The 13401-nt window shown below is 42.8% G+C and overlaps 1 long non-coding RNA gene across 2 annotated transcripts; it reads right to left on the reverse strand.

The window, feature by feature from the left end:
• Positions 1-963: 963 nt before the first annotated feature.
• LOC119278624 lies at positions 964-7150 on the reverse strand. Of its 2 annotated transcripts, none has more exons than XR_005137897.1 (7): positions 6832-7150; positions 6595-6737; positions 5784-5894; positions 4749-4988; positions 3708-3847; positions 2273-2402; positions 964-1320 (listed from the first exon to the last, which is right to left on the reverse strand). It is a non-coding gene; the product is annotated as an uncharacterized LOC119278624 (long non-coding RNA). The 2 variants fall into 2 exon arrangements; XR_005137896.1 differs by having other exon boundaries at positions 966-1320; positions 6598-6737; positions 6832-7062.
• Between the last annotated feature and the right edge of the window lie 6251 nt (positions 7151-13401).

Below are 13401 nucleotides of genomic sequence, written 5' to 3' on the forward strand. Positions count from 1 at the left end.
GCTGCGCTTGGGGTTGGATTGAGGAGAAAGGAGGAGCAAGGGGGGATGGATGGATGGGGAGGAAGGCCATTTATAGAGGGGGAGAGAGACGCGCAACGTCGGTAGTTGCTAGCGGGGAAGGCGGCGAGGCATCGGATGGGATCCCGATCCGCGTGACGCGAGCGAGAGCCAATGGATCGATTGGATCAAGCACACAAACGAATGAGAGGGAGGGAGGGAGTAATGGAGGCGACGCATCGGTTTGGGAAATAATCGAAGTTGAGGAGGGCCTTAAAAAGTGGAAGACAGTTTGTTGCTCCTTCCTCCCAATAATAAGCCGGACAGCTGGTAGCCTGGTACGTTGGATTCCCTCAAACAACGCAAGTCATTTTTCCCTTTTTGCAGCCAAATCTTCCCTATGTCTTTCTTTTTCATTGTGTCTAATGATCTGTCTAGTATATATTTATATTTGAACAACCAATCTTTCTTATTTTCTCATTTTGTCTAATGCTTGTATACATTCATATTTGAACCAACAAATGGCAGTAATAACAAAAGGGTACTGCTCTTGATTTGATTCGGCCATTTCTGTGTAGATTTTGAGAGGTTTCTATGTAGATTTAGTTAGATAGGCGGATTTGCCAGCTAGATTTCAGGATTAGGCATATCTGACAAAATCCCGTGGCCGGGTTACTCACATTTGATTTATTTTTCATAGTCAATACAGTTTGGAAAACCAATAGTATCAGATTATTGGGACACTTAATTTGAGGGCGACGATACCACCTCCATTCCGAAATATAAGACGTTTCGGCAGGCTAGTTTATAGCCCACCAAAACGTCATATATGTTTGAACGGAGGTGGTAAGTTGTGATATGAAATGCAAATCAGTCAACACAAGCAAGTTGCTGTCATGGGAATGATATTTATCATATATTACATCACAGCAAGGTGTACACCAGGGCAGGAATAAGGCTCATCCCGAAAGGAAAAAAGGGAAGCTGTGAAAACCAGCTAGCCAACCATTTGCATAACCAAAATGTCTCTCACTCAGCCAATCATGAATCGGCCAAAGTGAAGAATTTTATTTCATTTATCCTCATTCACAACATGCATTCTTCATAGAATCTGAAAACAGACCAGCTATCTATCTCGCATACATACATAGCTAGCCCAAATAGCCACCAGGAACGTCAGCAAAGACATGTGGTTTTATGAGGCACTTGTTCTCAGTACACAACTCCGTGTGTTGTGCAAACTAAAACTCCGGTTCCTTGCCGTTTTGCCAGACTTTGTTTCGGCACTTTCTGCCTTGGTTTTGCACAAGGTTTGAACATGACCTGTTCAAAAGAAATGCACAGTTTTAACATGACAGATATGTGGTAATGGATATCGAGCACAAGCTAGCAGCTACTTTCTCAATTAAAAATCATGAATGGCAGTCATAAATGGCCTTATTTTCATGCCTAGTACCCATCGAAGCAAATGGATGCTCAAGGACTAAGTCATGTCCATAGAGTAAAGAGGAGACCACACTCATGCTTCAGGCAGTGGATACAGACAAAAATGCATCTCTTAAGCAACCAAATCAATGCTAAAAAGCTCCAACTATTGCAACACAAAAACATGACAGATTCCAAGAAAATGATAGTATCACATTTTATATCAATTTCAATAAGAGTTATAATTTCAACTTAGTCTAACAACACAAAGATCACGTTGACTCAAACCCTTGCGGTTGGATGCAAGGAAGTAAAATGTTTGCTGTGAACTACAGAATCAAAGAAATGCATAGACAAGAAGACTAACCAAAATTCAAGCAAGCATGAACACAGCTATTGATGAGAAGATGAAATCATGTCTTTCTTACGATACAACAAGAACTAAAAGAAACACTAGTCATGTATTAGCAGGCTCTAGTACCATGTTCTTTTCCCGCCAGTAAGATGGTAACTCCGACAGATTTAATCAACTAGAAGTATGACGTTGCATGCAATTACATTAGGTTCATTCTATGCCTTAAACTGTAGACTGTAGCATGCCAAAATCCTAAATAAGTATCAAAATCAAACAAAACAACATATAGAGTAGCAGAAGGGCCTAATCAACACAAGGTCCAATTTCAACAACAAGATCATACCAGGATCTAAAGATTATGGTGGAAGACCACCATCAGGCAACATGCCTACATAACCGAGCCCTAAATCATTGGCTTGATGGCAGGCACCACAACCGGCCACGGCTCAACGACTGGACCACCTTAGGGCACGGAGATAGGGAGGAGAGACTCACCAGAAACAAGAAGCTGAGATAGTCCCTCCGAGCTGTGGTAGCCAAACAAGGAGATTACAACACATCAGCTGTCATCTCGTCGATGTTGGCGCAAAGCCAAGGGGGATTCCAACACTGAAGAACTGCTTCACTGAAAACAACACGCAAAGCACACGCTGCATTAAGTTGACAAGAATCACAAAAACTATGTAAGCACACATGCATGCTGGGTTGACATCAATCACGGTATCAGGTTTACTGTGCTAAAATGCGGTTAATAACAAAAGGAATAAGTCATGCATACTTGCATCGTGCCCACGTTAGATCAAAAAAAGCATTCATGAATCCAGCAACATGCAAAGCACACACTGGGAAGCTGGTTCACTAAAACTACACATGTTAATTACATGAAATAGAAAGGAATCAAATATGTCTATATGATTAGAGTAGCAACAGCCGGCCCAATGGCTCAATTAGACACCCTAAACCCAATAGAGCAACTTGCTCAATGGCAATTCACACGAACCCCAGCTGCATTCATATATATCCTCTTCATAGATCAATAGTTATTTTATTCAGCACCCTAGTTCTAGACACATGTGGTGTCAAAACTCAAACGGACAAAACGAATTATCATGATTATGCAAACAAGTAACATTAGCATTTAAAAAATATCTATCTCGGATTACCGTGCATCCTTTGCATACTTCCTTTGTAGAGTAACAAGGAACATTACCATCTATCTTAGAAAATAAAATGCCAAAAGAAAGGAACTATCTATTTCAGATACCAAGCCAATTATGCTGCTTCCGGATAAGTAGCAGCCCCCCTATACAGAATCACAAGGGATCTATTACATCCTAGGAACGTAAACCTAGATAAATATTCCTTCTTAAAACAGAGGAGAACTTCCCCTAAAAAAGCAGTGCATAATTATTCTTATGGCCATAGTGAGCAAACTTCTCTAGAATCTAACAAGGACATCATGAATTCATCGTATTGAAGACCATGTCAAGGAAGTGCTTCTTGATATATATCACAAACATTTCCCTAAAAAGGATTGAGTCGAGTTCACAAGTTGAATTCGCGAGTCAGAACATTGCTGTTGTGTGCATACTTTAAAAAAACGTCAAGGAAGTGCTTCTTGATATATCACAGAGGCCTTCGGTTCAGGTTTTTACTGGTCAGACCGCTGGTTCACCGGTTCGGTTGCTGGGGTTTTTACAGTCAGATATTATAAGTTTCAGTCTACACCCTAAAGAGTAGCATGCCAAAATCCTAAATAAGTATCAGAACCCAACAAAACAACATATAAAGTAGCAAAAGGACAAATTTTCAAAAAGTTCATCACAGAACCAAGCCCTAAACCAATGGCTCGATGGAAGGCAACAAAACCGTCAACAACTCGATGGCCGGACCATCTTAGGGCACATGGAGAGAGGGAGGAGGGACTGACCAGAAACAAGAAGTCGATGTAGTTCTCCGAGTTGTGTTAGCCGGACAGGGAGAACACAGCCACCATCGTCCCCTCAATGCTGGCGCACAACCATGGATCACTACCTCAAGCGGGCATTCCAACATTGAAGAACTGCTTCACTGAAAACAACACACAAATCAGATGATGTATTAAGTTGACAAAAATCACCTAAACTGTGTAAGCATGCTGCAGGTTGGGTTGACATCAATCACTGTATCGGGTTTAGTATGCTAAATGTGGTTAATAAAAAATGAATAATTCAAGCATGTTGAGCATATATTCATGCTATCTTGGCATCAACATGCAAAGAACGCACATGGGAACTGGTTCGCTAAAACTATACTACCTCCGAGCCAAAATATATGACGTTTTGGTAGGCTAGAGGTAGTACATGTTAATTACATGAAACATGAAGGAAGCAACCATGGTTTTTTGGAACTTACAATCAGATGATAAACTTGGTGAATATATAATATTCATGTTTTTTTTGCAATAATCCAATATTCATGCTGATAAAAGGTTATATCTAATAGCACCACCTGCATACAAGCATATACTTAGGATTTTATCCTAGATCATTTCATCCTTATACACAATATGTATGACCAGGTTAGGTAACAGCAGAACAACCAAGATAAAGTATAGTACCTATTCCTTATTACAATCCTACAAAGACCATACGACCATAACATACCATCATTCTGTTTATTCTATATTATAGACGTTAACAAGTAAAAGACCTGTGTTAGCGATCCCCGCAGATTATATATGGACCAGTACCCAACCCTAGAGAAAGTGCGGTAAAAAGATCTATTAATTTCATGTCAAGTTGTAAACCCTAGACAAATGGTATATACAATACCACGAGGACCTAGCCAACACAGGGAGCACATACCACAGACATTATGACCACATAACTGAATCCTAATTAATTGGCTTGATGACCGGCATCAGAATCAACCACCACTCGATAGCTGGGCCATCTAAGCTAAAGGGAGAAGGAGAGGAGAAGGAACCCACCAGAACAGAAGAAGAGGTGGCAACCACCACCCTGGTTGCATCCAAAACATCATCATTGTGCCACGGGGGGAGCCAAGGTAGTTGCCAAGGAGGTAACCCGCCAAGCCATAGTATCCTGGCATAGAGGTTATGATGCTTTCCACCACCGACCAGTTCAGTCACCATCCAAGCATATAGGTAGAGGCGCAGATCTGTGGGGCAAGCAGGGATTCCAACATTAAATCCAGGTAAAGCCGCACACTAAAAAAAACACATAAAGCACACGCTGCATTAAGTTGACATGAAACACAAAACCGGGTAAGCACACATGCATGCTAATATGACATCAATCATTGTACCAAGTGCTAAATTTCAGTTAATAAAAAAGTATTTTGGTAGAATATTACATCATCAAAATGGAGATGCTTTGCCTTTGGAGCTAGCGCTTAGGAAAATCTGGAATTAATCCAGATTTCCAAATTATGGATTAGTCTAAAGAATCAACATTGATAGAGAACGAAAGCAACAGTAAATGGTCAACTGAACAGTAGAAGATCAAGTAACAATTAGCTTTCAATTTAAATCCAACTAATACAATTCAATGATGGTAAATATCAAGCAACTTGTCATGGAGTAGGAAGGGCCTAACCGGCACAGAAGTATAAGAAAAGAACAATAAGAAAGAAGATGACAACAACATGATTGCGGCGGCTAGAAGACCACCACCTCAGATCCGAACACTAAGTGCTGGGCTCGATGGCCGGCACCACGGTTAGATGGCAATAGGTACAGAGACAAGCTTATTTACATGTCTTTGAGTTGCTGCTAAAAAAAGGAAAAACCTAGGAATCAAAGACATGTCACTAGCTAGTAGATAAGATCAGGGCTAAATTACTACCCTAACAAACTTCACATACAATATCAACAAGGGAACCATCTTTAATGACAAGATACAAGACTGTGGTCGCTGGAGACCACCACCACAAACATTTTGCTGGATGGCCGGACCATCTCAGGGACCACGGAGAGATAGAGAGAGAATACCGGGGGACTCACCAGAACAAAGAAACCATCATGGTCAAAACCAAATGACTTTCATCTCATGGCGGGGGGAAGCTGATGTGGTCACCGAGGAGGCGGTAGTCCACTGAGCCATGACCTTTAGCCCTGCACATACACATAAATCATAGGTAAGCTGGACATGTAAGAAAAATTATCTTTAAACTGAAAGCACATAACATAAGTAATATCTATTCTGAGAAAATGACAGAACTTGTTCTATCAAAATGTTACAAAAAATAGCCTATAGTGCACAATAGCACTACACAACACACAAGCATTTTGTTGTATTTGTTAGCAACCAGGAAAGGGCCCTACCTAGGGCAAAAATGTCTGAGAGAGCAGTTTGATTGGCAAAGAGAGCTGATGTTAATTGCTTGCCTGTGGTGGCCGGAAGACCACCACACCACAGAACCAAACATTAAATCGTCATAGTAGGCCATGGCTCGATGGCCAGCACAATAAAACAAGAAAAAATGATAAATTTTTATGGTTTCAACACTTAGACATTAATAAAAAGAGGCAAGCTGATTTACATATCAATGAGGTAGGTATTGTCAAAAAATAAGCCTAGGAGAAATCAAATAATCGTGTCATTGTGCTAGTAGATAAAAACAAGGCCAAATTATCAGTTGAGGGCTAAACCCAATAAATGGGTGACGGTAATTAATTAGCATCACAGAAGCAAACACTAGAAGCACAGCCAAAAAGAACAAACACTAGAAATCGAGAGAGAGAGAGAGAGAGAGAGAGAGAGAGAGAGAGAGAGAGAGAGAGAGAGAGCATGAGGGCAGAGGAGAGGAACCACCACCTATGCCGTCGGAGCAAGGGCAGTAGCAGGAAGAGCCGAACTTGTGCGTGTCTCGGCGCCAGTGTGCGGCCAGCAACAACTAACCCTGGTGTTTGGAGGTATCTAGTGGTGGATGTTGGGTCCATCAGGCAGGCGTGCACCTGCATGGGGAAGGGAACCAGTCAAGTCAACCTAGAGCGCGTCAGAGAAGGAAAGAAGAGCAGATGGAAGATGGGCGAGAGAGTACCTACGTACCTTGAGGAGGAGCAGCTGCTGCTGCAATAAGGTCAGGTCGGAGGAAGCTCCATGGCGTCCCAGTTGAGCTTGTTCTTGCCATTAGGGAAGGAACTGGAGTTCAACTAACAGCAAAAGACATGCTTCTTGCTTTCCATCTCAAGACAATGTTGTCTAGAACTTGGAGGCTATGCCGTAGGTCAGCCTGGACGGCACGAGCGGGCTTTCCGGCCCGCTCGTGGCCCGTTTAGGACCGGCCCGTACGGTCCAGGCCCGACAGGAAAACTAGCCGGTCCGAGCCCAGAAAAGGAGACCGAATTTTTTTCGGTCCGGTCCGGTCTTTATCCGGGCCGACCGAGCGGACCGCAGGCGGCAAGGCCCATCAAGTGTACAGAACTACAGATCTAGCCATCGAGAGGCCCACCCCGAGCCGAGCGACCCCCTCCCCTCGTTCCATTCCGCCCTGGCTCGATTCCTTCTGCGTTCTGCCCCCTCCAGCGCCTCCTCCTCTGTTCCTCTATCCCTAACCCTAACCCAGGCGACGGCGCCGTTGCCCGCGGCTCTCCCTTCACCGACGGCGCCATCTGGTCCGAGTCCGAGCTGGAGGAGCACGTGTACGTCGGTGAGGCAGCAAGGCCAGCACGCCGTCGGTCCGTCCTTCCCTGGTTCCTCACGGAGCGCCACGAAGAGGAAAAGGTAGCCTCCTGAGATCTCTGTTCTTAAGTTTTTCATACTCCCAAGCCCCAATCCCGATTGGTATCTTCCTCTAATCTACGCCACAGAGTAGATGTTGTAGTTTAGTGAGCTGAACAATCTTGCTGGCAAGTCTTTGATTTGGTGAGGAGATAATGGTGAAGGAGAAGGGGGATTATGTGCTGTTTTATTTGTACATAATGGTCAGGAGATAGTTGTGTTTATTTGCACTAGTAGTAGATGATTTGGTCAGGAGATAATGGTGAAGGAGAAGGGGAATGAGAGGGGATTTTGTGCTGTTTTTTGTAGATAATGGCAGGAGATAAATTATGTTTATTTGCACTAGTAGTAGATGATTTGGTCAGGAGATAATGGTGAAGGAGAAGGGGAATGAGAGGGGGATTATGTGCTGTTTTTTATAGATAATGGTCGGGAGATAATTATGTTTATTTGCAGTAGTACTAGATGATTTTCTATGCTACAAAAAGAAGAAGATGAATTTTTTGCGCTTGATTAATGTACTGACTGCAGATATTATGTGCTGTTTTTTGTAGATAATGGTGAAGGAGAAGGGGAATGAGAAGGGAAAGGGTGCTGTTTTTTGTAGATATTATGTGCTGTTTTTTGGACAGCCTAAACTGTGGCAAAAAAGATCAACATGGCACTCCCAGGATAACCCACGGTCTAGCCAAAAAGCTGAATAGAGCAGCTACAGGGCAGCTACAGTCTAAACAATGACACTACAGGGCAGCTACAGTCTACAAACCACACAGCAGCCTAAACAGTGGTCAGCAGAGCACTCCCAGCCATCGGTCCCATACGGTCCATTCGGGCTGACCGAGCTTTTGCTGCTTCGGTCCGGTCCTATAAAACAGGCTCGCTGGCCACCTCGGTCCGGTCCGGACCGGACCGGCCGTGGCCGGTCCAAAGGCTGGCTCGGTCAAAGCCTGGACCGGACCGGACCGCGTCCACCCTGAGCCGTAGGAACCACCGTCCCCTTTTGCCCTGGACAAGTAAGAGTAGAAAATTGATCCTTACATTAAAAGCCCATGACATAAATAAGATTCATTCCAAGGAAATGACAACATTTCTTCTATCAAAATGCTACCAAAGAACAGCCTACAGTATGCAACAGTACTGCACAACACACAAGCATTCTGTTGTACTACCTCCGTCCAGGATTATTGGTCCTCCCGACCGAATCCGCAGGACCAAGGCGAAGTGAGCGCGCTGCAAATTTCTCTATTCTTGTTGATATTTACTGCCGCATGCACCTGCTGCCATTTGCGCTCATCGCATGCACTGGCTGGATTTTGCGCATGCAACAGAAGGAGCGGCAGTCCCGTAACAAATGCTTGCATGCAGCCAGACTCTCTCGCATGCAGAACGACAACCGAGACAAACGGCCTAATAAAAGAGGACGTCCATGTATTGCTAAACGGTCTTGATGGTGGTGACAAAGAAGTGTTTGAGACCATTTTGATTGACAAAGAAAAAGAGAGATGATGGTGGTGACCGGAAGACCATCCAACACTAAATCACCAGAGTCAACCATGGTCGACGGCAACAAATAAACAAGAAAAGTTGATAATTTTTTATTGTTGCGATGCTTACTCGTTAATAAAAAAAACAGGCAAGCTGATTTACATATCACTGAGGAATATATTGTGATAAAAGAAGCCTAGGAGTAATCAAATAAATGTAACAAGCAAATAAACAGAGCTTCAAGTGCTATTCTTTCATGTATATATCCTCGTATTATAAGTCACACATAATAATTGTAGAGTAGAGGAGAGCACTGTGCATGTACATGTGTTGAGTGAAGTAGACTAAGATTATTGGGTGGGGGAAGAGTAGTATGCTGGGTGATGCAAACAAATTCTGAGTTGCATCTACACAATAACTAACTAATTAACAAGACCTAGTGTCACACAATACTTATATCCTCCTCTTGTATCCTAGCAGCAACTCCAACTTTTGTGGATCAGCTTTGGCATCGGAACAACCTAAAACACTAAAACACTAAAACTGGGACGGCTCAATGAACAAGGGCAGGGAATGCGGCTTACCTCATATGGCGGAACCGATGGAAGAACAGAGGTGTCATGCCGCGTCGCAGAAGGCAGGGGTGATTCTGTTGGCCAAACTCTATGCTAAAGGCTTAGCACATGGCCTGTATGGCCTTGTACAGACCACTCATTGTTTTATGCCAAACAACAACTGGGTGTTTTTGTCCTGATGCTCCCATAAGAGCAACGAATTTGCCCAAAACAATGCATCAGCCTATGCCAAGTAGCATGCTTCACACACATATCCTACCAATACAAGGGGCTCAATCTCAATTGCAAGCAGCAGAATGAGAACTGGAGGAGGGCATTACCCTGAGGTGAGTTGTCGTTCGCTGCCTGGGTCGAACAACTCCACGCCGGACGCTGTCTCACGAACTTGTCTTTGCTGCTGATGCGCGTAACAGCGGGCGGAGCGACCCTTGGTGCCGGCGGACCACACGGGACACGGCTGCACCGCGGCGAGCTGACCTGAGCAGAAGGTCGCCCTCCGGTGTGAGCTTTGTTGCGGCCCTTCCTCGACAGGGTTGCGGGCTGCTGCGACAGCAGCTCCTCCGGCACACTGCCTCCTCCACGATACGGTTGACGGCAGCTGCTCCGGCTCCCCGGCCGACCTGTTCGCCGAGTTCCTCCGGCGCACTGCGTCCTCCACGACCGCCAGGTCGTCAATGGCGGCGCTCCTCTGCTTCGCCTGAGCATTGGTCGGACTAAATGTAGACGAGGAAAAGGGGATTGGATTGGGATACGGCTTTTTTTAAAATCGGAATAAGGCTTTTTAATTTCTGGAGAAGGAAGACAGTGAAGCGGTTGGTTTCTAGCAGCTTTGTCGGGTAGCGCGTGCGCTCAGCGCGACTAAATCGTGCAGCTGCACGATTAAGTAATTAGGTATATTAATTGGATGGACGAAATTTCTTACTTTGTAGGATTAACGTGGTGTCTCGTATGATGCTTTCAGTTAGTAAATACTAGTCGCCAACCCGTGCATTTGCACGGGCTAGTTGCATAATCAAGATATTTAAAATATGTGATACGTTGTTTGTGATAATATTTTTTTTAACGGCAGTGAGGGAAATCGGTAAGTCATAAAAAGCATATCAAAATAGTTTCATCTTCTCTTATGACAACATAGGTTCAAAATACACGTCTTATGATAATTGAATACGAAATGAAGGATGTACTCAGATTTTCTCTCTAGATAGGAAACTAAATCAGCACCTCTGATCCTGGTATACAATACCTCTACAACATTGAAAAAAAATCTTATTGTTCGTTCATCTGACACCTATTCTGACCAGCCGATAGAGTAATTAAACAATTTACGTCGGATAGATGATGAGAGGGCCTCAGAGAATCTAGAATAAAAGACAATTCGACCATTTTTACAATTAAGAAAAGAGGTATTGATAGATGAGCCTCATTTCTTACTCCATTTTCCCCATAAAAAGACAAAATCCTAGTCTCTGACCAATATAGTGCAAACTGTATCATTATGCTTCAAGGAAAAAGTCAAGTGGTCAAGCTTCTGTACATGAGTCAATGGTTGCAGATTTGTGGACCTCATTTGGTTTCATACATTTTGTTCTTTCTGTTTTGCAAGTTTCAGTTTCAGTGAGGTGTGGCGGGTATGTGTCAGGGCAACATAGAGTGGTCATGCATGTATTAGCAATTAGATCAGTATAATTAATGATCTTTGTATATATTAATATACAACCAAAACGTAGTCTGAACCTAGAGGGCTTATGATAACTCGAACTGAAGCACATCCATCCAGGCATCTAGCTAACAGAAACACTCAACATAAGTCACTTGGTCCAAATGTTATTTGGTCGATCATTCCATTTGACACAATCCAATCATGGAATTGTTTTATGGGCACAAATGTCCTGCATGCAAAGAATTCTACATAAGCAGATCGGTAAATAAATACCGAGGAGTGTCCTACGTGTAAAGAAGGATAAAAATAATTCTTCCCCTTAATCATATATGTATATATATATACCGCAAGGATATCGACGATATGGCTGTATCAAGTAGTGCATTTTAGGGACATCTACGGCTGGTTTGAACATCAATATGTGCAAGATTTCCACTGTAGAATAACTATTCAGGTTTATGTGCCTGTGCATTGGAATACAACATCTCAAATAATTATCGAACTACCTACTACAAATATCTACTTGCCCATGTGATAGCTGCAGTAACATACAAATTAAAAATCTATACCTATCAACGGAATATATGTACTCTGAAACTAAGACTGGTGTTCGTATTATTCATTAGCCTACAGATTTTATCGCATACTCACAAGTATCTGTGCTATGTTAGTGGGCTGGTAGTTGTGAGCTATTGGCGGTTTGTCCCATCCGTGCCAATGTGCACTCCTTGTTCCAACTCTCAGGTTGACGTTGACTCAGTTCCTGACAGAAAAAAACACGAAAATGTGTTGGACAAACAGTTGTGCAAGTCCTACAGACCACTTCTACACATTGCCCATCGTTGCATGAATATATACTACATTACAGATTGCACGCATACTAAAAACGAGTTACATTATAGATACTATGGCATAGGCCAGCCGTTCGCCCCTCCCACTCTAGGCAACCTTGCACCGTTCGGACTTCACATCTTCTCTTGCCGCTGAATCGAAGACACCATCACCCCATTCAGCTAATTCCACAGCCACCAATACTGCACCACCCAGACCAAGCAGCAAAGGCTATATGTTGTTGCCGCACAGATCATAGACAATCATAAAGCAATTCTGGATAGAAGATAGAAGGAAAGGAATATAAATCCTAGTGAATAGATTAAACGGCACGTGCATATTCAAATTTGTATGGATCCTTGAAGAGGTAATACATAATATTTACCTCGAATAGAAAACATGTAGAAATCAGTAACGACCCTTTAGTGTGGCTCCTTCAAGAACCGGGATCCTTCAAGAGGTAATACATAATATTTGTATGGATCCTTCAAGAACCGGGACTAAAGGCCCTTACGAACCGGGATTGATGCCTCCTTTTCTACTAGTGGGTAGAGGCAGCAAATGACAACTTTAACGGTTAATCTGCACTGTTATAAATCGGCCCCGCAAGATTAATGGTTCTTATTTTCTAATTAACGTGGTAATTTTTAGAAAGTCTAGAATTTTTTATTAATGTGGGATTTAATTCTAAATATAAGGATTAATCTGCACCATTGTAAATTGGTCCCGCAAGATTGACGGTTCTTATTTTCTAATTAATGTGGGAATTTTTAGGAAATCTAGAATTAGTATAGGTATAGATAGATAGATTAATCTGCACCGTTATAAATCGGCCCCGCAAGATTAACTGTTCTTATTTAACGTGGGAATTTTTAGGAAGTCTAGAATTAGTATAGGTATAGATAGATATAGATAGACAGACATATAGATAGATAGATAGATAAAGATTAAATTTAAAATCCAATAGCTAGACTAATCTTACTGATGTGGGTTAACGTGGAACCTCGTTTGTTGCCTCCAATTAATAAATATAAGATATATGACCGGGTTGCCCGTATATCCCTATATCCACAATCAAATATGGGAAGGATATGGGATGTCCGCGTAGCCCTTCATGTAGGTGTGGCCCATCCCGGATCACTTTTTCTTTTTCTTTATTCTTTCGTTTCTCTTTGTCTCTCCATCTCCGTCAATCACATACATTTGACCGGGCAATTTAGGGAAGATGTAGGGAACATGGTTGCATGCATGAATAAATGAGGGTCAAAACAGACACGCATGGTAATTGACCGGCAACATCCGTGGGCGTTTGGGGATCAATATTAGCCAATCATTGTTGTATATGCT

This window comes from Triticum dicoccoides, chromosome 3B (assembly GCF_002162155.2).
Source record: "Triticum dicoccoides isolate Atlit2015 ecotype Zavitan chromosome 3B, WEW_v2.0, whole genome shotgun sequence".
Classification (NCBI taxonomy): domain Eukaryota; kingdom Viridiplantae; phylum Streptophyta; class Magnoliopsida; order Poales; family Poaceae; genus Triticum; species Triticum dicoccoides.